Below are 25072 nucleotides of genomic sequence, written 5' to 3' on the forward strand. Positions count from 1 at the left end.
AATTGGATTTAAAATCAAAGTTGAAATTTAACTAGAAATTAGACTTGACACAATACATGAATTAGACTTGAATTTAAACTAATTTTAGCTTGAAGCTTTACTTCATTTTGAATTGGAAATAGGACTTGATATTGGATGCGAAATTGAGCTTAAATTTAAAGTAATTTGAGCTGGAACTTTTATTTGGAACTAGTTGAGTGGCCGATCTTACCCGGGGCGCCTTGGTCTGACAGCCACTTGTACATCAGTTATTGTAACAGAAATGCAATAATGCAAAAATATAACCCTTGTTCCTCTGTTGGATGTTCCTCGTCAGCTCCCCCTCTTTTGTCTACCTGGAAACTTACACATCTGTTTTCTTTACGGAAATCCCTATAAACCCTATAAAGAAAGAGATACAATTACATTTATCCTATTTGCACCTTCCGCTAACAATGGTCACCCCACCCACAGGTAATGAATAGTTTCAAAATCAGTAGAAGATGCAACAGTGTTTCTTCCATGGATACATACAAGCTGTCATTCCTTTCATCTCACTTCAAGACAAAACTTGTTTGTAAACAATGTTTTTAGTTTCACCACCAGGAGCAAGTATGCACAAATTATTGGCCGAGCCCACTCTGGAACATGCCACATAAAGTTGATCATGGGAAAAACATGGTGTTCTCAGATCAACTCCACACTGTTTGAATGATTGCCGCTGTGACTCAAATAGAGTCGGCCAGCAACACTTATCACTAATGGTGGAACACTTTTTATACGGGTCACTTTGATTCGACGCATAATTACACTTGACAAATCTACAGCTGCGAGCATTGCCGTTTAGTGTTTCGTATTTTCATTTTTTCTTCCTGTTAGCAACCTCCTGTCATCAGCTCCCTCTTTTGTTCCACCTTTTGTCACTTAAGGAAGAACCATCCAAATATTTCGGAGTCCTCCCCCTGTTACTCCCCCTCTCTTTTGTCAACCCCTTCAGTTCTAATTGATATAAATCAAGGAACATGTATAAAAGTTTGATAAAGAACGGTCAAGGCGTTTCGAAGTTATCGTCTCCCCCCTATTAGTCCTACCTCCCTTTGTCAATCCCGGTGCTGTTTCCCTGATGTGTGCCAAGTTTGATAAAGAACGATCGAAACGTTTCGGAGTTATGGCCTCCTCCTATTAGGGACCCTCCTCCTGTCAGTGAACCTCCCCGCCTCGTTTTTGTTAACCTCCCAGTGCTGATTCTCTTATGTCAAGGAACATGTGTGCCAAGTGTAATGAATAACCATCCAGGCATTTCGGAGTTATGACCTCCTCCTGTTACAAACCCCTTCCCCCTTTTACTTTCGGAGTTATGGTCCCCTCTTTGTCAACTCCCGTGCTAATTCGCTGAAAGGCGATTCGGAGTTATGCCACCCTCCTTATTAGACCCTACCCCTATCGGGGAACCTCCCTCCCTCGTTTATGTCAACCCCCCAGTGCTGATTCTCTTATGTCAAGGAATATGTGTGCCAAGTTTGATGGATAAGCTTCCAGGCATTTCGGAGTTATGGTCTCCCCCCTGTTACGACCCCCCCCTTTTATTTCGGAGTTACGGTCCCCTCCTCTATTAGTTCCCCTCCCCCCTTTGTTAACCCCCGTGCCAAATCGCTGATGTCAAGGAACATGTGTGCCAATTTTGATAAAGAACGGTCAAAGCGCTGCGAAGTTATGGCTTCCCCCATATTAGGGACCAATCAGGGAACCTCCCTCCCTCGTTTTTGTTAACCCCCCAGTGCTGATTCTCTGATGCCAAGGAACAATTGTGCCAAGTTTGATGAATAACCGTCCAGGTATTTCGGAGTTATGACCAGTTATGACCCCTTCTGTTACGAACCCCCCCCCCCCCCCCCCCCCTCACCTTTTGTCAACCCACCAGTGCAAAACCTCTTATATCAAGGAACATGTGTGCCAGGTTTGGTGGAGATCGGTCAAGGCGTTCTGGAATTATGGTGGAACATACAAACATACAAACTCACGCTCACTTATATAGGGTAGTCGATCCAATAGTTGTGGTAGTACCAATAGTTGCGCTACTATTCATTATTAATGCATATTTTCGTCACCGTAGCATTTTAGATAAAACAATTACATTCATTATATAAAACAGGTTTTTAGAAGTATTGGTAGTTAGACTACACCATTAATTTTAAAAGCATTATTTGCTAAAATGCCAATTTTCCAAAATCTAACGCGCAGTATGAGCGCACAACTATAGGCGCTCATCTATAGTTTTGCTATGATGTTTTTTCACTTGGCAACCTAGCAATGTATATGAAATAACACAATTAAAGGAACATCAAACTTAATTAAGGAAACATTAGCGCAACTGTTGGTACAATATAATTGAATCGGAAAATTCATTTTTGCTTTATAAAGCTTCTCGTACAAAGAAAGCAATTGTCTTGCCTTGTGACAAATACCTTGTATTTGATAAATTTATATCCCACAAGCATTAATTGAAGCATATAGCTCAATAAACAAGCAAAATGAAGTTATATTGTGCTTAGTGGCGCAACTAATGGATCATCTACCCTATATAGATTAGACATGAAATCGAAATTAAAACATAATTTGAAGCTTTTTTTTGAAATTGAAATTGAAGTAGGCTTAGAATTGAACGTGAAATTAAAGTTGAAAGTTGACTGAAGATTGGATTTAAAATCGTGCTCGAATTTGAGCTTAAAATTGGCTTTGAAATTGGATATAAATTGTACTTGACGTTAGACTTGGAATTATATTTGAAATTAGACAAGAAATCAGAATTTAAATTTGACTATAAATTGAACTTTAAGTTTAGGTTTAGGTTGGAATTAAATTACCCCTGAAAATGGGTTTAAAATCGGACATAGAATTGAACTTGATGTTATACGTTAAATTGGATTTGAATTTTGACTAATTTGAACTTGAAGTTTTACTTCATAAAGGATATGGACACGAAATCAGACACGAAGATTTACTTGCAATTAAAATTGATATTCTGCGGCTTATTCTCTCATTCTGTTTTATCTTTTTCTGTTCCGTTTTTTTCCAGTCTTGTTTTTTCCACTTTTTGCTCCGTTTTTTTCCTTTTCTGTTCCGTTTTCTTGGTTTGGTGGTGCTCTCTTTCCTTCCGTTTTTGCTCTTCATTTTTTCGTCCTCTTTCTGTCCCGTGTATCCATTTTCATTGTTCCGTTATTCTTCGTTTCCTGTCTCATTTTTACTTATTTTCACTCCTATTTTTCCTCATGTTTTTCACTCGTTTTCTCTTGACTTTATCCTTTTTTTTTTGTTTCCAGTCTGCTCCGTTTCTCCTCTTTTTGATGCGCTGTTTTTCCGTCTTTTCTGTCACATTTAGGCCATTACAAATATTTTCTAAAGTTTTTGTCCTTCCGATGCTAGTCAATTGAAGGGGGGACGAAAAAAAAAGACTTCTTTAGTTAGGCAAAAAAAAAAAATTCTTGATTTTGATATATGTTGTTATTTTCTATACAAAAACCTGACAAAATAAAGTCAAAATCGAAAAAAAATTTTTTTGCCGGTATTCGGAAGCTATACATATTATTTGTACTTCCAATTTTATTTCGTGCTAGAACTCTTTTTTTGAGTTCTTTAGGTTGTAAACTTACAGATAATTGATATTATACAAAAAATTTTTACTCGAGCTTAACAAATTTTTTTTGCCTCCGATTTTTAGAGTCAATTTTGAAGGGCAAGGGAAGGGCATCTGCAAGTATCTGCATATTTTGCATACCAATTTGTAGGGAATTGTTAAAGTTATCTGCCCAAATGTGTATTTCAGAGAATTCCTGGGAATACCATGGCTGGGAATACCTGGGAATAGTGCGGATTTTTTTCATACATTTTATAACTTAACCTCCTAGCGTCAAACAGTCTTCACAGAAAATATGTATTTCAGCATACTGAATAATTTTGTAGAACATTTGAAAGCAATAAAATAATCGTGTGCAAAGTTATTGAATAAAACTGATTGTTAAGTGCTCTTTTTAACACATCATTCTATTTCGCATCCGGTAAGAGATAGATAGTTACTTTATTCAGCAAAGTTGCTTATTTTAGTATGTTCTGAAACTTTTGGAGAAAAAAAAATTATTTAAGAAAACAAAAGGGTGATATACCTAATAGGTGAATTCATGGTCACCCTAATAGTGCAGGAAGATGCGCTATATTTTATTATTTTACTTCTCCGAAGACAACACCCTTGAAAATTTACACAAATTTACACACAATTTTTTTTTGCCTCCGATTTTTAGAGTCAATTTTGAAGGGTAGTGGGGACAAAAACTTCAAAAATAATTTGCAATGGCCTTATTCTATTTTTGGTTTCCGTTTTTCCCTTTCCTCTCCGGTTTTCCTTCCTTTATCTTTCGTCTTTTTCTCTTCTGTCTTGTCTCTAACCTTAGTGCGTTTTTTCTAGTTTTCATTTTTTCCCTCCTTTTTTGCATTGTTTTTGTCCATTTTTCTCCTTTCATATTCCATTTGACCTTTTATCCCGTTTTCCTCGTTTCCTCTATCGGGTTTCTTTTTGTCCCGAAATTCTTCTTTTCCCTTTTGTTTCTTTTCGGTTCCGTATCTTCCGTATTCGTATCCGTATCTTCCGTATCTCTTTCTTGCTTAGTTTTCCCTCTTTTTTTCGTTTTTCTTGTTTATGCCTTCTCTTTCCTCTTTCTTTGTTTTTTTTTAAATTTCTTTTCCTGTCCGGCTTTACTTAAGTGTTAATTTTCCTGGTTCCATTTTTTGTCTATTTTTACTTTCGTTTTCGCCGTTTTCACGTTTCCAGTTTATTCATCTTTTCCTGTCTCATTTTTTGTCCGGTTTCGAGTTTTTCTTTTTTTCGGTCCCGATTTTCGTCCTTTTTCGCTTTTTAATTTCTTTTCTATCGCGATTTTCGATCTCGTCTGTTTCCTTCTTCCTCTTTATGTCCTGCATTTCGTTTACGTCTGTTTCGCTCTTGCTCTCAATGTCGTCCTTTTCTATTACGTTTTGGTTTTTCTTTTCCATCTTATCCCTTTTTTCAACCGTTTTCATTGTTTTTCTTTTTCTGTCCCATTTTTCTCTCTTTTGTTCCCGTTTTTTCTTCTTTTCTTTTCCTCCTTTTCTATCCTTTTTTTATTTCTTGGTTTTTTCTACTTTCCTGCTTGTTTTCGTTTCTCATCTTTTTCTGTCCAGCCTCCTTATTTTTACTTCATTTTCCCTCATTATTTCTCCCGTTTTTTTCGTTTGATTACAATCACTTTAACAGCTCGTGACTTCTGCGGGGTTGGGATTTGAACCCGGGTCCTCGGCGTGCACTATGGGCCAGAAATTAAAATTTCGGGACAAAAATATTTGCGGTTAAACGGCATGTCTCAGCTCAATGTGGTCTTCGGCAACTTTTTGAATGAACTTTTGAACTTTGAACGGCAACTTTTGAAGGGGTCGTCCAATATTTAAGCGTTACTTAAACAACACTTTAAGTAATAACTTTTTCAGTAAATTTTTTTTCACCTTTTTTTCACCAAAATATTAAAGATAAACTAATTTCAAGTATTTTTTCTGAAGATATCAAACTTCTACCTTTTACCCATTTTCAGCAACAGAACTTTGTTTATAAACGACCTCTCAAATCACATTTCTTCTTGTAGCATGTTTATGTCAATAGACAGCTCAATGTGATGTTCTAGAAAACGATTTGCACATTAAAGAGGAATATTTTTGCTGAAGACTGTTCTGCTTTATATGCATTAATTAATAAGATATAACTAATTTTAGGTTAAAAACCGTCAGTGTAATAGCAATTCTTTCAACAAAAGCTGCTTCACCGATTTGATAATATAAATAGCATAGTGACGGTATCAATGAAATTTGTTTAGTTGTTACAAAAATATTCTTATTTTTAATCGCTGTCTTACTGATTTTTGCTTTCTATCGTATTGACTGACCAAACCATGCATAACTTCCTTACCCGCAATGGGCCATAAAAAGTTATTATTTCGATGTTTGCACTTGCAGGAGAAAATAGAAAATCGCCGGCCGTCATAAAGCATGGGGATCAATTAATTTGGATGACGTGATACCGTGTGCGAGGAAGATTCAGCACAAAAATCCTCATCATCATTATCATCAATGATTCGTGAGACATAGACTAGGCAGCGTCTACCGAGTCTCACTCACTTACCCGCTTAGCTCAGGGAAACAAAGAAAGCTCTTTTCAACGAGTCATTTACGATCGGAACCACTGCTGCAAGTGTGCAACGCTAGCTCGACGTGGAAATAAACGATGCATGTCCGGTTCATTGCACGGCTACACACTTCCATAACTACAACCAACCACATCCCCAGAGCAGCCACACATTCGATGAACTTGTTCCGCAGAGGACATGGATCCCGGGGATCTGCCTCTAATGGCACGAAAGCGTCCTGCGTCCTCCTCCTCCCACACATCGCACCGTTTCGTCAGCACGGTCTGATGGCTGGTCGTTAGTTGCAGAAGAAACAAGCTTCGGTAATCAGATCCTTACATCTTCTTAATTAAAAGCTTTACCAGCACTATTCCGAAGCTGGTGATAATTGTTACACAACAATGGGAAGACAGCATAAAAAACAGGATCAACCATTTGCTTCTCTCGACCAACAAATGGAATGGCAGTTTTCCGGCTCCAATGTCATCGAATAAATGGACCAAGAAGCCAAAGAGTTGGTGGTCAGGTTTCTCGATTTTTGGTTCGTAAATTCTACTGCTAGCTAGCATCGTGCTTCGCTTGCCCGCTTGCTCGAGCAACGAAACAAGGCAAGACTAAGTCCAAGCCAGGTACAACCAAATTAACGTCGGTACTCGGAAGGTTGAAAAACTCTCCGTCAAACGAAAGATTTCCTCGATTTCAACAGGATAGGCAAAAAGCCACTGACATGGAAACTGTATTCCGGGGAGTTTTTCTCAATCCCACCGCTTCCGTTAACGACGCGGTTGTCACCGTCGGTCGTCGTCGACGAACCTCAGCCGGGTACGTTTTGTTTTTTCGTTCATCCCACCGTCAATTAAAATTTTAATTAAGAAAAACGACACGAGCGTCAACAGCTAGTGCGCAACAACGGCCCGGTGTGCGGTGGAGTAACCGAGTCGTGGTGGTGGGTGAATCAGAGCGATGGGACCAGAGAGAAACAGAGAGAGAAAGCGAAAAAAAAAAAACGACGGAAACGGAAGAACGCGTCGGAAGTGCAATTAAAAGGTTCTCTTTTGAAGTGGCCCATGGGAATGGATAAACGCTTTTGGCGGAAATTGAACCAGAAAAAAGTGACTTCTAAGGATTCGGTATATTGGCTGCAGCAGGCTATTCAGTAAGAGGTGTTCGTTAACTTGAGCGTTCAGAAAAGGTTGTTGTCACACTTTTGCGGGCCACCAGGTCGGGAACTCTGACTTTGATTTGAAAAAATTATAACGATGATTGGCTGTTAATCTATTAGCAAATATAAGAGAGTGCAGATTTTCTTTCGGTTTGACTAAATTGTTTCTAAATTGACAATTATTTCGTCCCAAATGTATTGTAACAATTACGCGTTTTTGAGCGAAGTCTATTTTTACGACACCGATGGTTGTCGAAACGATGATGCACCGAACTGTTCATAGGGTTCCTCTTGACAGTAGCACAACGTAACACTGCTTAAACCAGTATAACTACTTGATAATCAAGTACCATCATACTGAATAAAGCCATCTTTTCGACAATGATCGTACAATTCCACATTATTTACCAATGCGTATCAAGCCGATCCATATCTTTTCATTTAACTATGGTCGTACCGAACCATACCCCAAGTAGCACACTTACGATACTTCTAGTTACGTCAACCTAATAACGACTTAAATTAGTGATTTAACACTCAGTTCAATCTTTTTATACCAAGTTTGTTAGTAAGGATACTTCATTAAACATTAAACGTACCGAAATATTTCATTTGCTTATGGACGAATCGGACCATACAATTCTGTGCCATACAGAATCTTTTTATTTATCAATGGTCGTGCCGAACCATTTTAATTAAAAGCTATCCAGAATCATTTTATTCTCCAATGGTCATATCGAACTATTTCATGCATCTATGGTCCTACCGAACCATATACCTCATTGAACAATGATCGTGCCGAATCATTTTACTTATCAATGATCGCACCGAACCATTTGTCTCTTATCTATCGAATCTTACGATCCGGATAATATAAATGTCTGTTTAGAATTCAGAAAACTGCAAATACATTCCATTGGCCAGTGTTTGCGAATATGTTTAATCTTTGTATTAGTTCTTTGAGTTCTTATATTGCATAATATAGCTCTAAGATGTTGTACATAAAAGAGTCAGCCGGAAACTGAAACAAATAGTTTTTATGGTCGTGTTGGATTTGCAAATAATTTTTAAAGTTTTTGTTATCCCCCCCCCCCCCCTTCGAAGTTGGCTTGGAAAATCGGGGGGCAAAAAAACAATTTGCCGGATATAAGTCTTTTATAAAATTGATTCCCTGTGGACTCTACAGTCTAAAGTACTCGAAAAATGAATATATACGCTGCTAACACGGAATAGAAATGGAAATTACGAACAACGGAATTTCCGAAAATCCGCAAAAAAAATTTCGTTCGATTTTGTCTTTCTTTTTCTATTTTTTTGCTGGAAAATAATAACGTATATATAAAAAGCAATAGTAGATACTAAAATTATTAATTAGATATTATTTAGAATAATAAATTAGAGAAATTAGATATTAAAAAATCTCTTTGTTATTTTTCGCCCCCCCCCCTTCAGTTGGCCAACATCGGAAGAACAAAAACTTTTTTAAATATTTGTAATGACCTTATTTAACTGAATAAATACGTCTGGCTGTTTGCAACAGTTATGTAGTCTGATTAGAGTAAAATGTTGCTTCGAAAATTCTTGATCGTTTGCTATCATTAACTCATTTTTTAAAATTTTGCGACTTGGTTCAGTCTGATTTAACACCGACCATATGATATCGCGACAAGCAATCGAGTTGAGCACGCGAGTCGAGCAGTCGAATCAAGCAAGCGAGTCAAGTAGTTGGGTCGAGCAGTCGAGTTGAACAGTCAAGTAGAGTAGTCAAATCGAGCAGTTAAATCAAGCTGTTCAGTAAAGCAGTCCAGCCGAGCAGTTGAGTTGAGTAGTCGAGTTAAGCAATTGAACCGAGCAGTCAACTCAAGCAGTTTAATCGTGCAGTCCAGTCGAGCAGTTTATCGAGCAGTTAAGTCGAGTAGTCCAGTCGAGGAGTTGAATCGAGTAGTCCAGTAGAGCAGTTGAATCGAATAGTCTAGTCGGGCAGTTGAATCGAGTAGTCAAGTCGAGCAATCTAGTCGAGCAGTTATGTCAAGCAGTCGGGTCAAGCGGGTCAGTCGAGCAGTTAAGTCGAACAGTTGAGTCGAGCAGTTCAGTCGAGTGGTCTAGTCGAGCAGTTGAATCGAGCAGTTAAGTCGAGCTGTCGAATCAAACAGTTAAGTCCAGCAGTTGAGTCGAGCAGTTGGGTTGAGTGGCTAAGCCGAGCAGTCAGTCGAGCTCTTGAATCAAGCTGTCAGTTGAGCCGAACAATCAAATCGAGTAGTCTAGTCGAGCAGTTGAATCGAGCAATAGGGTTGAGCAGTTGAGTCGAGCAGCCGTTTCGAATAGTCCAATCGAGTAGTTGAGTCAAGCAGTTCATTCGAGCAGTCGAGTCGAACAGCTGAGCTGAGTAGTCCAGCCGAGCAGTGGAACCAAGTAGTTGAATCGAGCAGTTGAGTCGAGCGTCGTATCGAACAGTTGAGCCGAGCAGTCTAGTCGAGCAGATGAATCATGCTGTCCAATCCAGTCCAGTCGAGCAGTCGAATCAAACAGTCCAGTCGAGCAGTTCAATCGTGCAGTTGAGTCGAGCAGTCGGGTCGAATAGTAAGTCAAGAAAATGTGTCGAGCAATCAAATCGAGCAGTCTAATCGACCAGTCCAGTCGAGCAGTCTAGTCAACCAGTTGAGCAATCGAGCAGTCCAGCAGTCGACCAGTGAGATGACTGAGAATACAACCCATTGCTACGAAAGCATGACGTCCTGTCAGGGACCTGTTTTTAGTTACCGATAACCCTCTTATGACGTCTTGTCAGAGACCTGGTTTGGTACAGACATAAGCCTCTTATATACATAGATAAGAAGATATGGTCGTAATGAACCATTTCAATGCCATACAGAATAATTTTATTCACCAACGGTCGTACCGAACCATTTCATCCGTCTATGGTCGTACTGAACCATATACCTCATTGAATAATAATTGTACCGAATCATTTTAGTTTATGACTATGCAGAAATGTTTTGGTTACCATGGGTGGGTAAATGGGTCGTACGGAACCATTTCTTCTAGTTTAGTTATTGTTTCATCGGACCGTTCCATTTATATTCGGAGTTCTGAGCATCTGAGTTGTCCTTTATCAATTATGCTGGTCATGTGGACCAAGCGCTTCATCGGAAGGGTCGAAAAAATTAAGGAAAGCAAGGCAATAAACAAGCATCAAAAACATACTCTACAAGTATGGATCAAATAATTTTCCTATAATGTGCCAAACAAATAACCCTTCGAATTAGGTCATAATATTTCATTGTTTATGCGACTAATATTTCAATAAAATACGGATTGTAGATGAAAATATTCCGTATACGCGCAACTCAAAGTGACCATTGAAGAAAAAACCTTGACCTCTGCTAAGTAAATTGCCTTTTCCCGGCTGGAAGGCAACTTTTGATGAAGGTTATTTAGCTTGTACACTTTACCTGTCCGTCGGCTCTTCAATACATATAAAATTTATTTGATACTTACTATCAGGCCGTTGACATTCACCAGCAGATAAACAGTGCAACACTGTTTTTTCTCATTGATTTTAGAGAGAGACAGCGAATAACATACGAAAAAGAAACTTCTATCTAGAGAAAAAGACTGAAATTCAGAGACGTTCACTACCCCAATTATTTTATAATACGATGAAAAGACTTGGCTTACATTTGGCAACTTCGTAAGATTCTCCACGTTTTTCTTTGCAATCGCATACTCACGCTGTTGGCAGTCTACTTGCCGCGGGACAGATAAAACGACACATTGTCCAATCAATCGCGGTGGAGACTAGTGCTTCGATCCAATTGATTCTTACAGCCTCTCCCAGTCGAGATTCGAATTTACGACAACTGGCATGTTAGGTTCAGTGTCGCACCTCCAGGCCAACTGAGAGGCACCACCGCTCTGGTAAAATTTGGTTTTATCACTATGAATCTTCAACGCCTTCTGATCTTTGCGGCAAGTTTCCCGCAGTGCCACAATGCCAAATTTTCGGAATACCAGCTGCTCGAACAGCACCCTGTTATCACCTATGTAGTTCATCGATCCGAAGTTCTAGGCAGGGCTTCGACCGATCCTTTTTTTCTACCGCAGTCACACTAACGCACATTCAAGTTCATACCGTCCGTTTAGTGGTGGAATACGAACGCTATGCATAACACAACTGGCAGTTTGCTCAGTCAAACGCCGATTGCACGCAGTAGAACGAACCCGTTCTTAAGCTTCCCAAGTAACCAAAAGTTCCGAAAAAAGGGGATTTTTTGGCTTAATCAGCCAACGAAATGATCATGAATAGAACTCTATTCAACTTATTTTTAAGTAATTAACCGTACTTTCAAGTTCGTATTTGATGATTAAACTTCGAAGGGAATACAAAGTAACTTCTAACCAAGCTTCTAACATAACTATAAAGTTCGCAAAAAGTTCACTTGTCGCTATATAGAACACTGTTCAGCCCAAAAAGAAACTCCAATAATTTTAAAAATAAAAAAAATGGGGGAATATTTTCCCACTTCTTCCTGTTTTCTAGATTCATGACATTTCTCATTAACTAAGGTATTTAATTTCGGTTAATAATCGACTGTTTTTTATAAATATTAATTTATTGTAACTTACCACACACCACCAACCAATATACCTCAGGGATGTGAACTCGAGTACTTCTTTCCGGTGACTTAGACGCATACCACTGCTGTTGCTGGAATATGCGGTTTGCATCGTTTTTACTCGATGTGCTAATTTCTCATTTATCGCAGCCCCGAAACGAACTTACACTTAAGAACAGCACATCAGCAAAATTCATGTCACTAGCGGCGTCAGAGATGGCGCAATGCATCAGGATAGGCTTACAACGAGGAACGCTCGGGTTCAAATCCACCTGCGGTCGGTGTCAGTTAGGCTTTTTTTAAATGGTCTATTTTAATCGCATGAACCGACTTTACAAAAGTTAGAAGGAGGCGGAGGTAGAAAATAGAAAAGTATAAAAATAGAACTAAAAATGCTGTTTTATAAACTTTTGCCAAAGTTTCTTTAGAAGCTGCTTAGCGCTCTATGCAGCGAACTCTAGGCAACTTTGAAGTTTGGTTAATTACAGGTAAAACTGCTTAGCAAGCTATAAATCCATAGACATAAAGCATGTTAACCTTCCTTAGACACCATTATCCGAACTCTAAGTTACTTTCAAGCTCTATGTTGAACTTTCAAGCTGCATGTTGAACTTTCAGGTTGCTACAGATATTAACGGTACTTTAATGAGAATGAAGTTCGGTTTACAAATGTTGTGTCTGGTTGTTCAGCAAGAAAGTTCTGCGGAACTAAATTTGTGTCAAATATGAACTTTCAAGTTTGTTCCTTAAGTGAAATTCGAACTTTTGGTTGCTTGGGTTTTTAACATTTTCGGGAGATCGACTGTTTGCTTTTGCTGAGATGCCGCATGAATTGTAAGACAGCAGCAGCGCAAGCGGCAGATTGACTGGATTCAAAAAACAGTCAAATGATCATTCAAAAAGCGGAGTTTGAATGCGGAAAGCTCACATTCACGGCTCACATTCAACTTGCGATCCCTTTTCAAGCCCTGGTTCTAGGTACAGAGTTTCTATTCCATTTCCCTATTTCGTTTTCATACCCCGCTCCTGGCCTGACGCTGTCGTGAGCCGCCCCAAACCTCATTGAGAAAACTTTTCGTATATTTTTAAGCGTCCTACACATATATTTTTGTAATGTGTAATGTACCCAGCAAATGAAGTTTATATGCCAAACAAATATCTTTTATGTATACACGAAAAATTTGCACATACTTTTCATATGCGTATAATTTTCATGTGTACTTCTAGGCAGATTTGGTTTATATGTGGCACATGAAAATCATACGAATTTTCATATGGAAATTTACCATTAATTATGTGCAGAATATTTTGAGCGAACACTGAACATTGATGAGAATAGTTTGACCAGCCCTACTCTTACTAGTAGATTGTCTGATATTGAAATGCTTTTACTAAACAGTGTACTAAATGCGTATATTCTCAAGTTTCATTGGTAATTTGTAAAGGCATCCCTTTCTCATATGTATGCCGTAGTTCTTTATATATAAATACTTTTTCAAAACTAAATTTTCCGCAACCTGCATAAATATTAATCCAAGTTATTTTTTCTGTTGCTTTTAGTGTACGCAAGTGGGCAGATTGCATCAATTAAACTACTATTAATTAAGCGTTTGAAATTGCAATTGCAATTCGTTAAGCTCGAAATGAACCAAACTATGTTGTATTTAATTCTCAACTGCCTCTTAACAGTTTCTCATAGCCCCAACTATGCAGAGCTTTTCCCTCGTGTTATATTCAGGGTATACCGGAGAAGTAGTTATATCCTACTATCATAGTGAAGTGCAATTGAATTTTTGAAATCAGAACAGTATAGTGGCACAGTTTATACTTCCAACACTTTGCAACCAGCTTTATATGGCTGTGATACAGCAAAGCTCAGTCCCGCCGTTATGCTGTAAACTTTTCCAGAACAACTTGATTCAATTCCACAAATGAAATCTTCATCTAAACTTCATCTGCTCCCTTCCTTTTTTCTGTTTTCCAGATTCACAGCCGGGCTCCCGAGCGGAACAGATCACATTGCATGAACGCATCCAGCAAAGATTTATGAAGCCAATTTAGCAGGCGTCACTAGTACAACCGAAAACGAAACCGAAACGGGCGGAACGCAGGAAAAACGAACAACAAATTTTCAACTCTTGCTTCCGGCACGGCACGGAGAATGCAGCAGCGGGCTTGCTACTAGCTAGTTTACCCACTGTACCATACTGCCACGGAACGTGGCAGCACCCGAGCCTGCCCAATATAGCAGCTGAAGCGTGCAGTGAGGTGTGAAACGGAAACTCAAGTGGAGTTAAGTGAAGTGGTAGAAGAGTGATAGAGAGCGAGAGAGAGTGAGCCAGGAAAATAATTGCAGTGCTGAAAGTGAGAACAACGTGAAAATTGCATCGCAAGAACGCCGCTTGGCGGAAAAATTCCCATAAAATCTGCCACGGAGACTGTGCACAGAAGATCGGTGGTCACTCGCCACGTTAGCCAACCGCACCCGTGCACGTTTTACCGTAAGTGTCAAACCAAACCAAATGGGTGGGGGGTTGATGAAAGGGATAGGCTCGTAACCGAAGGTCTGATATTAATGGCATAAAAATTGTACTTTTGTGGGTGGTGAAGATGCAGTTTTTGATAAACCACAAGTGAAGCTTGCATCTAATAGGGTGTAGTAAACGACAAAATGTGATTTTAAAATTGAGCTATTTAAAACCCCCTACTTATTATCATCGATCTAAACGAATACGTTGGGAAAATAAATATTATGTTTAATGATATTTTTTTTCTTCTCTTTGTTTTCCCCTCTAACACAGTTCACCCAACCGGGCGGTCTATGCGTGCTGAATTACGAGCAGAGATTGTGTCAGTTGTGTAAGCGGCAGTTTTTTTTTTTGCTTCCATAGCATAGATGCAGTTCCAAAAGTCTGCCAGTGTGTCTTATGATCGCCGTTTGTTCCACTAAAGCGTTAGATAATTCCGGTGCCCGCGTTGAAAATTAAATAGAGTAAAAGAAGCCGAAAGTGAAACACAACAAAAGGCAAAAAGTGAAGAGTCTGGGAAATTTCGAGAGCGTGGAAAATTGGGTCTTGCGCGGGAAGTGCGACCGTAGGGAAGTTGAAAGTGAGAGGTCGGCTCGGTATAATTACGGTTAAGGCGCAATGCATTACGCTCGTTGGCCAAATCGGTGCTTAGGCTGTTGGTGCGTTGGCGAATCGACGATATAATTACTGTAGCTGTTTATGCTGAAGTTTATGGAAATGCTGCATTTGTTCTGCTGTGCTGCGGTGTTGCGGTTCTTTTGATTCAGGTAAGCGAACTTCGAATTAATTTTCCACTGGACTATAACGGGGAAGGGAAAGGTTGCCTAACCTACTGTGTCGTTGTGGATGGAAATGAATCTGCGAGATGCTAGTGGGTCAAAGGCAGAGATCAGCAAATTTAGCGATATAACAGCATACTTTCAAAAGTTTAATATATGGATATATTTCTGCTTAGGATATGAATCTTTTTTTTTTCAAAGAAACTATTTTATTTAAAAAACAACAAGATGTTTTCTTTCAGACATATTGTAAACAATTTGGTGAATACCACAGAAATGGAAGATATTTTCATGTTATTTATAACGATAAATAATTAATAAAAGACGCATAGCATTCGCAATTATTTAATTTTTTAGTCAAATAACTTCAGTGCTTTTCAATTGCAAAGTTAGATATATACATGCAGTTTAGTCAGAGATCAAAGCTTGAAAAGCTGGATAAAAGATCTATAACTTATGACAAAAACTTTAAAAATAATTTGCAATGGCCTGAAAAGTAAAAAGTAAAAAGTAAAAAGTAAAAAGTAAAAAGTAAAAAGTAAAAAGTAAAAAGTAAAAAGTAAAAAGTAAAAAGTAAAAAGTAAAAAGTAAAAAGTAAAAAGTAAAAAGTAAAAAGTAAAAAGTAAAAAGTAAAAAGTAAAAAGTAAAAAGTAAAAAGTAAAAAGTAAAAAGTAAAAAGTAAAAAGTAAAAAGTAAAAACTAAAAACTAAAAAGTCAAAAGTAAAAGTAACAAAGAAAATTTTTTATTCGACCAAAAAAAGTGTTAAAACGCATTTTTACTTGTAGTTTAAATGTGAAAATCAAATCTATTCTTGCTTTTTAGATAGACGTTAACAATTTCCTTGCAAAAAAACACGAAAAGAAAGACAAAAATAAAAGAAATTTTTTTGCCGATTTTCAGAAATTCCGTTGTTTGAATTTCCGTTTCTGTTTCGTGTTAGAAGCATTAACTCAACTCGTGGACTCATTTTTCGAGTTTTTCATGCAGTAGAGCCCACAGGCAATTGATTTTATAAAAAAATTAAAGTATATCCAAAAGTGTTATTTTTTGCCCCCCGATTCTTTTAGCGAATTTCCAAGGAGGGAGGGGTTAACAAAAACTTCAAAAATAATTTGCAATGGCCCACAAAGTAAAATGTAAAAAGTAAAAAATAAAAAGGCAAAACTGAAAAAGGAACTGAAAACCGTAAAATGAAAAAAAAACGATGAAAAGTGAGAAATGAAAACAAAAAAATGAAAAAATGAAAAATTCAAAATGAAATATCCAAAATCGAAACCCGAGGCCCTAAATATACAACGAAAAATCCAAAACTCAAAAATAAAAAAACCTTGCCGTAAGACGTAGTCCTACGTCAAAAAAAGAAAACATGAAAATTGAAAAGGAAAAGTAAAATGAGAATTAAAACGTAAAAGCTTTTAAAGAAAAAATAAAAAACTCCATGATGTTTTCATCATGAAAACGAAAGAACTAATTACTAATCAGATTTTTTTCTGAGTTACATGATACAACCCGTGCTATTGCGGGTTTTTATTCGAGACCTTAGAAAATTCCCTAATCAACTTATTCTGTATATTTTTTTGCTGAATTACATAGAAAACTCACTGGCATTTTCGCAGAAAAATGTCTGTTAAAAGTTGACTGACCAAAAGCTAATTTTGAACAAGCCATGTCCAAAAAAATCGGTAAATTTCTTTTAGTTTTCTGGACGAATAGTACCTAGCAAAGCAAGGTCTTTGGCTTAAACCGTCATTAGACATAACCCTTCTTTATCGACAGACTTCGCAGCTGGTTGTTAGAGTACAGGAAAATTACGGGGCCAGTGTAACGATCCTACTGACTCTATCTAGCAAGCACCGCCTAGCCGAGATTCGAACAGACAACGAATGGCTTGTTAGACCAGGTACCTAATGTACCTAATGATCGAATTTTCAAATATGTCGTATTCGTCCAAAAACTATGCGCTTTATGATGTTCTGGAACAACCTGTATGAAAATTTTTCAAAATACCCAGAAGTTCTAGTAAAACTGCTAGTCCATTAATGAATGCTTTGTTTCGGCCCGGTCCAGGTTCATCTAGAATCTTGTCCGTTCAGGTCTAACGCTGTTTAAGTCCAAGGCCGTTCAGGTCCAAGTTCCATCTTGCTTTAATGCCTCTTAACCAAATCTAGGTATAAGTCAAAGTCCAAGCTTAGAATTATATCCAAATCTAGGTTTAAGTCAAGTTCCATAACGAGGTCCAATTGCAAGTCCAAGTACATATCCAGGTACAATTCCAAGTTTATGTCCTGATTCAAATTCTAGTCTAAGTCCAAATCCAAGTTCATGCCCAAGGCTAGGTCCAAGTTAAGGTCAAAATCCAAATCCAAGTCCATGTCCAGGTTTCAGGTCGGGTTGTAGTCTTGGTTCGTCGAAGTTCTAGTCCAGGTTCAAGACCAGGGCCTAGTCTACGTCCAATTCTAGGACTAAATCCAGGCCCAAATCCAGGTCCTAGTCTAGATCCAGACCAAAGTCTAAGCCCAAGTCCACGTTCAGGTTCAATGCTAGGTCCAAGTCCAAGTCCAGGTCCAGGTTCAATGCTAAGTTCGGGTCTAAGTCTAGATTCAAGTCCGGGTTCAAGTCCAGGTCCAAGTCAGGTCCAAGTCCAAGTCCATGCCCAAGTATCAGTCCAAGCACAACTCCATGTTCTGATTCAAGGCCAGGTCTTAGTCTAAGTCCAAGTCCAGATCCCGGTTCAAGTTCAAATCCAGGTGCAAGTCCAAGTCAAGGCCCAAGTCTCAGCCCAAGCCCAAGTCCCAGTCCAGGTACAAGTCCGGTCCAAGTCCATGTCTAAGTCCAAGTCAACATCAAAGTCCAGTTCCAAGTCCAGATCAAAGTCTAGGTCCAAGTCCTTGTCCAGATTCAATGTTAGGTCCAAGTCTCAGTCCAACCACAACTCCATGTCCAGGTTCAAGGCCAGGTCTTAGTCTAAGTCCAAGTGCGAGTCCCAGTTCAAGTCCAAGCTCAGGTCCAAGTCCAGGCCCAAGTCTCAGTCCAAACCCAAGTCCAAGTACAACTCCAAATCCAGATCAAATTCTAGGTTCAAGCCTGGTCCAAGCCCAGGTCTAAATCCAAGTCCAGATCGAAGTCCAGATCCAGGTCAAAGTCCAGGTTCAAATCTATGTCCAGGTAGTGATGTCTAATTTTTTCGGGTAATCGATTAGTTAATAATCGATAAATACTCTTTATAAACTTTGAAATATCTTTTGACGGTGACACAGCCACTACCTAGATAAAACTTAGTATATGGTTTCCAAACTTCAGCGTGATATTTCAAGCCGCCCATTATGCGCAAATTAGCTGATGAAGTGCGGTAATTTTAGTAGCTAAGCCAACCACTGTAATAAATTCAATTTTTTAGATCTTGTCAGGTAATAAAATTTCAAATTTAAATAATCGGAGCACAAGCCAATCGGTTACAAATTAATAGATTATTTCAGTAGATAATCGATTCGTACGATTAATCGAGAAGTTATCGGGCATCACTACTGTCCAGGTTCAACGCTAGGTCCAAGTCCAGGTTAAAGTCCAGGCCCAAATCCAGGTCCAAGGCCATGTCCGGGTTCAGTGCTAAGTACTGGTCCAAGTCCAGATTTAAGTCCGGGTTCAAGTTCAGATCCAAGTCAGGTCTAAGTCCAAGGCCACGCCCAAGTCTCAGTCCAACGACAACTCCATGTCCAGGTTAAAGGCTAGGTCTTAGTCTAAGTCCAAGTCCCATTTCAAGTCCAAGCCCAGGGGTGAGTCCATATCCAGGGTCAAGTCTGAGTCTAGGCCCAAGTCACAGTCAAAGCAAAAGTTCAATTCCAGATCTATGTTTACCAAGTCTAAGATCAAGTCAAAATCCAAGCCTAAATCCAATTCACCATCCGAGCCCTAGTCCAAGTCCAATTCCATGTCCAGGTTCTAAACGATGCCCAGGTTCAAAACCAGGTCCACGTCCAAGTTCGGGTCCAAATCTAAGCCAAAGTCTGAGTTCAAGTCCATGTCCAAGTTCGAGACCATGTCCATATTCAAATCTAGGTTCACATTCAAATCCATGACTAGGTTCAAGGCAAGGTTCAAGTCCAGGTCAAAGATCAGGCCGGATCCAAGTCCAGGTACACGTTCAAGTCCAGGCACAAATTTAGATCCAAGTCCAGATTCAAATCCAAGACCAAGTCCAGGTCCAAGTCAAAATTCAAGTCCAGGTCCCTGTCAAGCTCCAAGTCCTAATCTAAAGTCTTAAGACTCTTAAGTCCTAATCTAAAACCAAATCCAGGTCCAAGTTCGAGTCCGAGCCCTAGTCTAGGTCCAATTCCAGGTCCAAGTCCAGGCCCAAGTCCCAGTCCAATTACAACTCCAAGTTCATGTTCTAGTCTACCAAGTCAAAGTTCACCAAGCCCAAGTTCAAATCAAAGTCCAAACCCAAGTTCGAGTCTTAGTCCAGGTTCTGGTCCAAGTTCAGGTCCAAGTCCAAGTAAAGGTCTAGGTCCAGATCCAAGTCCCAGCCCTGGCTTAAGTCCCACCCCAGTCCAAGTACAACTCAAAGTCTTTTGAGTCTTAGTTCAGCAAGTTCAAGTTCACCAAGTCAAAGTACAAGTCCAAGTTCAAGTCCAAATCTAAATCCAAGTCCAAGTTAAAATACTAGTTCAAACACAAGCACAAATCCAAGTCCGAGTTCTAGTTCTAATCCGAGTCCAAATACAAGTCCAAGCCCCAGACCAAATCGAGGTCAATGTTTTAATTTTAAAACTATACCGATGGCAGTATTAATTTTTATAACTCATTGTTCATGTTTTCATATTGTCCTTCATAGTCTTCCGGAAGATTAATATTTTGTTAGTTCCTTTAATTTGTAAATCCTAAATCCTTCTTACACTAAGAACGATATGTAGAGTGTCCTATTTTCTTAAGAAAAACTGAATTGTTTTACTATTGACATTAAAACTGTTATAAAATCCCACTAATCCCACAATCTTTAAGCAAAAAGATAGCGTTTCGATTAGTACGCACGTGATTGAAATTTATAGTTTTAACTGTAACTTTGTGGTTTTGAATTGTCAATTGAAATTTTTTTTGTACAATAATGTTCACTTAAATTGTGCACACTTAAAAAAAGTACCGAAGTCAGCAAAATTTTGCCGAGATTTGGAAAGCCGAGCGTTCGGTAAATTTTTTTATGATGCCAAACGTTAGTAAAGATCCGTAAACGTCGAACTGCAAAACTGAAATTTTGTCCAAATCTCGGCAAATTTTGCTGAGTTTTTTAAGTGTGATGATTGAAAAAGAAATGAATTATTAAAGCCAAGCCCCACGCCAAACAGCAATGGATTTTACGGTATCAAGTCCACTGTACTTTTGAACTTCCAATGTAAAAGATGCTTCCAATCATTGCTTTCCATTTTATCATATATCAGCAGAATATATCCCAAAACGTAAAACGTTATTTTTTGTACTCTGTTTGCTCCGGCAGAAGCATCCTACTCTCAAGTACAGCAGGCTCATGAACGAACAAAGAAAAAACTTGTGAATTTTCGTACAACATACCAAAAGATAGATGCAAATTTGGATGAACAAATCGGTGGCCTACCGTTCTCATCGGCGAAGTGACTTATCGTCGTTTGCAAATTTCCACCCGGCACGGTTCTGTAGGTGCTAGATGTATGTATGCACTTGCATTCCGGAAATATTACGATTTGAAGTATACCACAAGAAGAGTACAATGCCGGTATGCATTGACGAGTGCAACTAACGAAGGCAAATGTTTGCACGACTGACATTAGATACTCTGTAAAGCCTGGTTTGTTCAAATATCACGCCCCAGCTTGTGAATAGATATTCCATATATACTTCGGTCTCGGTGGGAGCCGCGCTGACGTCGTCCCGGCAGGGATAGAAGATCACTGAAAGGTCGAACCTGTACTCCATTTCCATCCTAACCCGGAGACTGCTAGTGGAGCCTTGCATCCCTCGGCTTCGCTGCTTCCCCTGCCGGCTTGGCCTCGAGTGTCGGTGGTTTCTACCCACCCTTTGATCTACGGCACTATTTTTCCCCGAAAGGGCATACGAACAGTGAACACCCTCGAACTGTTGCATCACACAGCACTGCAACCACTGGCCCTGGTGGCTGGCAAAGTGTTAAAAGGGCTGCTGTTGCTGTGGCTCTCAGCAAAGGCTCCTACCCAGTATAGAACCCGACGGACCGAACAGCTAAACCGTGATTTGGATTTATGCTCGCGATATTGACTAACCATGTAAGGCTCGTGTTTCGTTCGCTCGTCAGGCTTTCCGTCCCGGTTTGGCCTGCTCGCGAAAATGTCAGACCTGATTGCCGAAAGGGGTACGTTCGTTAGTGTTATAGCAGGAGCCTATCGAAGGCGGTGGCAATAAAATCGAGACGGACGCTGACAGCATCAGCAGTAACGACTCCGAGCGGCAGGAGGGCGCTGTGAAAATTTTTCAATTAAAGCGATTTATAAACCACATTTGTCGGGCTAGAGCGACAACGATGGTCGTCTGTCCGTCCTGTAAGGCAGTGCCGATGAACGAAGCTATTTTCACAAGTGAGAACAGGCTTTGCCACGTTTGTGGGTTGTCCGGAGGTGAGTTCTAATGCTGTCGAAATTTAATAGTTGAAAATTTTTAGCTTTTAGATTGTTGGGAAAAGTTAGATTTTGTTTGGAGTAACAGTAAACTGTAGCTTAACTGAGATTTTTTTCCATGCAAGGAATGCCAGTTAGAGTATCTCACCCAGTTATTGTCGATTTTACAGACTAACTGAATTGTTTACGTCATACCGCAGCGTCATTTCTCGTTTATTGCCATTTTGTACGAAGCGATGCAATCAAAACGGTCAATAATTCACAGCACTTTTCCATTCCTCAAAAACATTCCCGTAATTGAAATTGTTTTGTTTTGTTTGTCGTACAGCTGCGTCTCTCCCCGTGGTACGGTCGTTACTAACCAACAACTGCTGGTTCCCCATTTCGGTTACTGTACTGACACACTTGTATCACAATGCAGTAGTACTATTGCAAATTGCTACCCATTAAACGATTGTTACGATTTAAAAGTCAACGAGCTCTGTTTCATCATAGTCGTTGGAAGTTCACACAGAGAGGCGTGGGCGCAGCGTCAACCGGTGGACCAGGCCACTCTGTAAACTGGTGAATCTGTGGGTCAGTGGTTTGTGTTTGGATGAGAAAACGAACGACACTAATTTCGTTCCAAGTTACGCATTGTTTGTCGCTGAAGCAAATTTTTATGCACTATGGGCTCGGCGTTAGCTTGTTATGGTTGTTTGACAACAAACGAAATCGAAAGTACTGGTTCGAGGTTCGAGCGAAGAGAAAAATGTTATGCACCACATTTTGCAATGTCTTAATTACTGTTCACGGGTTTTCAGTAACGATCAATCTAAATATTGGTTGCACGAATTCAGCAGTTATAGTTTTTCTTTCGAGTAAGCAAAACTTGGTTTTGATTGGCTAAGCAAAAAGTTATTTCTGAGTTTATTATGGTTTTCATATCCAAATGACTTAAGCTGCATTAAATCTGCATGAATAAAGTCCATTCGAGAAATAATCGAAATGAAATTTCAAGAATTTCAATTAATAATCCATTCTACTTTCTTCGGCTATATAACTTTTTTTAACGTAGAACTACGTTTATGCTTTTCATAATGAGGTGCACTTTATAAGTTCGAGAAATGATCATGTAACGAAAAGTGGTTATGATTTGCACGCTTATGTCTAAGCCATTTTTCAATGGATTTTAGAGATATTTGCATCAATCGATCAGAAATTTTTCTATAAATTGATTAGTACAACAAATATAAAAGTAATTTGTCAAATCACTATCGACAAAAACATAAATAGTAAGCATTGTCAAAAACGAACGAATCAGCTAATCACATAGAAGCACTCTTTTACTTCCCAGGCCCGGTACGATAATCTGCGGTTTTGTTTACTTCGATTCTAAAAATAGTGACCAAACCCTCGCTTTCCAACAGGACGGGAGTTATTATTCATAACCAGCAAACCTGGACAAAATTGAAGTACCTTCAGGACTATTTATCTAAAAATGCGAAATTACCCTCGCTCTTTGATCGATGTTGTTATTTTAACATTGAACCTAGACGAATTCGATGTCCGGAAAGTAAACTTGTGTACAGGTGTAAAACTACCCTATCAATAATTCCTACCCTTTGATCGATCTTATCATTTAAGCATTTAATCTAGACAAAGTTGATGTCCTGAAAGTAAACCGTTGAAGAAAAGAACGCACCTCTGCTCTTCGATATGCTATAAAAATATATTCTAAACTGAAATCTTGTATAGAACAATCAGAGATGTTGTGTAATACACAATGCAATGCAAAATGTTTTGTGCTTTTTAATGCTAAATACCAATGTTGCGAATCAAGCAAGAAGTCAACCCTGCCTACTCACACGTGAAAGAGTATGAGAAACGTAGCATTCAACGCTCACGCCGCGCACGTAGGCGTAAAAGAAACAGCCGCCGGTGCTGTGTGCAGACATTCTGGTACCCACACACTCGCACACGCACATCCTCGCATCGTCTTCCTGCATAGCTTATTCCCGAGTCAAAAAACTCGAGGGAAATCAGCTGCCCGTGAGGCTGGTGGCGCACTGGGATACAATTTTTGCATTACTTTTTCTTTTCTTCTGCGTCTTCGCCCTCGATTCTACTTACGGGCGAGAGTGCGAGCCATCGCGTGTAATCGGTTTCAGCAGCATGGGCTGCAACGACGAACGACGAGCGACGACTGTAGCTGTTAGCTAAACACACACTCGCAAAAACTCGTTGCAGTCCATGAAGAAATAAGACCGGGAGTTTAAAAGGGATGCTTATGCTGGGGTTTCGCTAGAATGAGTACGCGTGTGTAAGAAAATTAGACCACACGAGTGTGGACTTCGCAAATCGCAACACTGCTTTAAACTGAGCTGACAGTCAAGTAAACATTGGCATCCCTACGGATCCCTCCTGTTTTGTCTTATCCATCATTTTCGAAAGAAATTAATCTAAATGTAATGCTTGACTATTGAAACTATGGAAAGAATTGCAAGCAACTAACTGGCACAAAGCAGCAAATGAAACGTTCAAAACTATTGTCGGATAAGAGAGTCGCTGATTTTTCTAGTTTTAAGCATTGCTGCGCTTCGTCACATGCAAAAATATTTCTGTAGCCCTGTTTCCTTGCAAGGCAACAGTTCCGAACCAATTCTTTCAATACCTATATGGATACAATCTACCAAAAGGAAAGGATGACCGATCACTTTTCTATGACGTTTCACCTTCAGGACATCAAATTGCACTAGATTTAATGTTTAAAGATAAACTCGGTTGAATTGAAAAAAGGGGTGGTTTTATACTTTATCAAAATTACTTACTTTTAGGACATGAAATTTGACTAAGTTTAATGTTCAAACGACAACATCGGTTGAAGAACGGCGGTCGTTTTGCACTCTGGAGTATTTCCAAAGCACAGATGCTAAATTGGTATAGATGTAAACGTCGTATCTTCGACCTGTTGAGACGAGGAGTTTCTGTTACTTTTTAGCAAAAATCAGAGGGGTTGTGTACAAGACACGAGCGCATATGTAGGTGACGCAGGAATACGTAAAAGTCTCTTTGTAGTGATACTAGCATGTATCCTTACTTACTTACTTAATTGGCCTAACGTCTTATGACAAGGCCTGCGCAGTATAATTTCTCCATCTGTTTCGGTCCATGGCAACTGATCTCCAGTTCCGCGGGCACCCAGTGC

At 39.2% G+C, this 25072-nt stretch overlaps 1 protein-coding gene across 1 annotated transcript in view; it reads left to right on the forward strand.

The window, feature by feature from the left end:
• Nucleotides 1–25072, forward strand: part of LOC128744312 (uncharacterized) — a 546345-nt gene that overhangs the window by 60806 nt on the left and 460467 nt on the right. Inside the window, exons 2-3 of the mRNA XM_053841201.1 lie at nt 13945–14461; nt 14762–15255. The gene's annotated coding sequence lies outside the window, so the exon portion shown is untranslated. The remainder of the gene's footprint in view (nt 1–13944; nt 14462–14761; nt 15256–25072) is intronic.

This window comes from Sabethes cyaneus, chromosome 3 (assembly GCF_943734655.1).
Source record: "Sabethes cyaneus chromosome 3, idSabCyanKW18_F2, whole genome shotgun sequence".
Lineage (NCBI taxonomy): Eukaryota > Metazoa > Arthropoda > Insecta > Diptera > Culicidae > Sabethes > Sabethes cyaneus.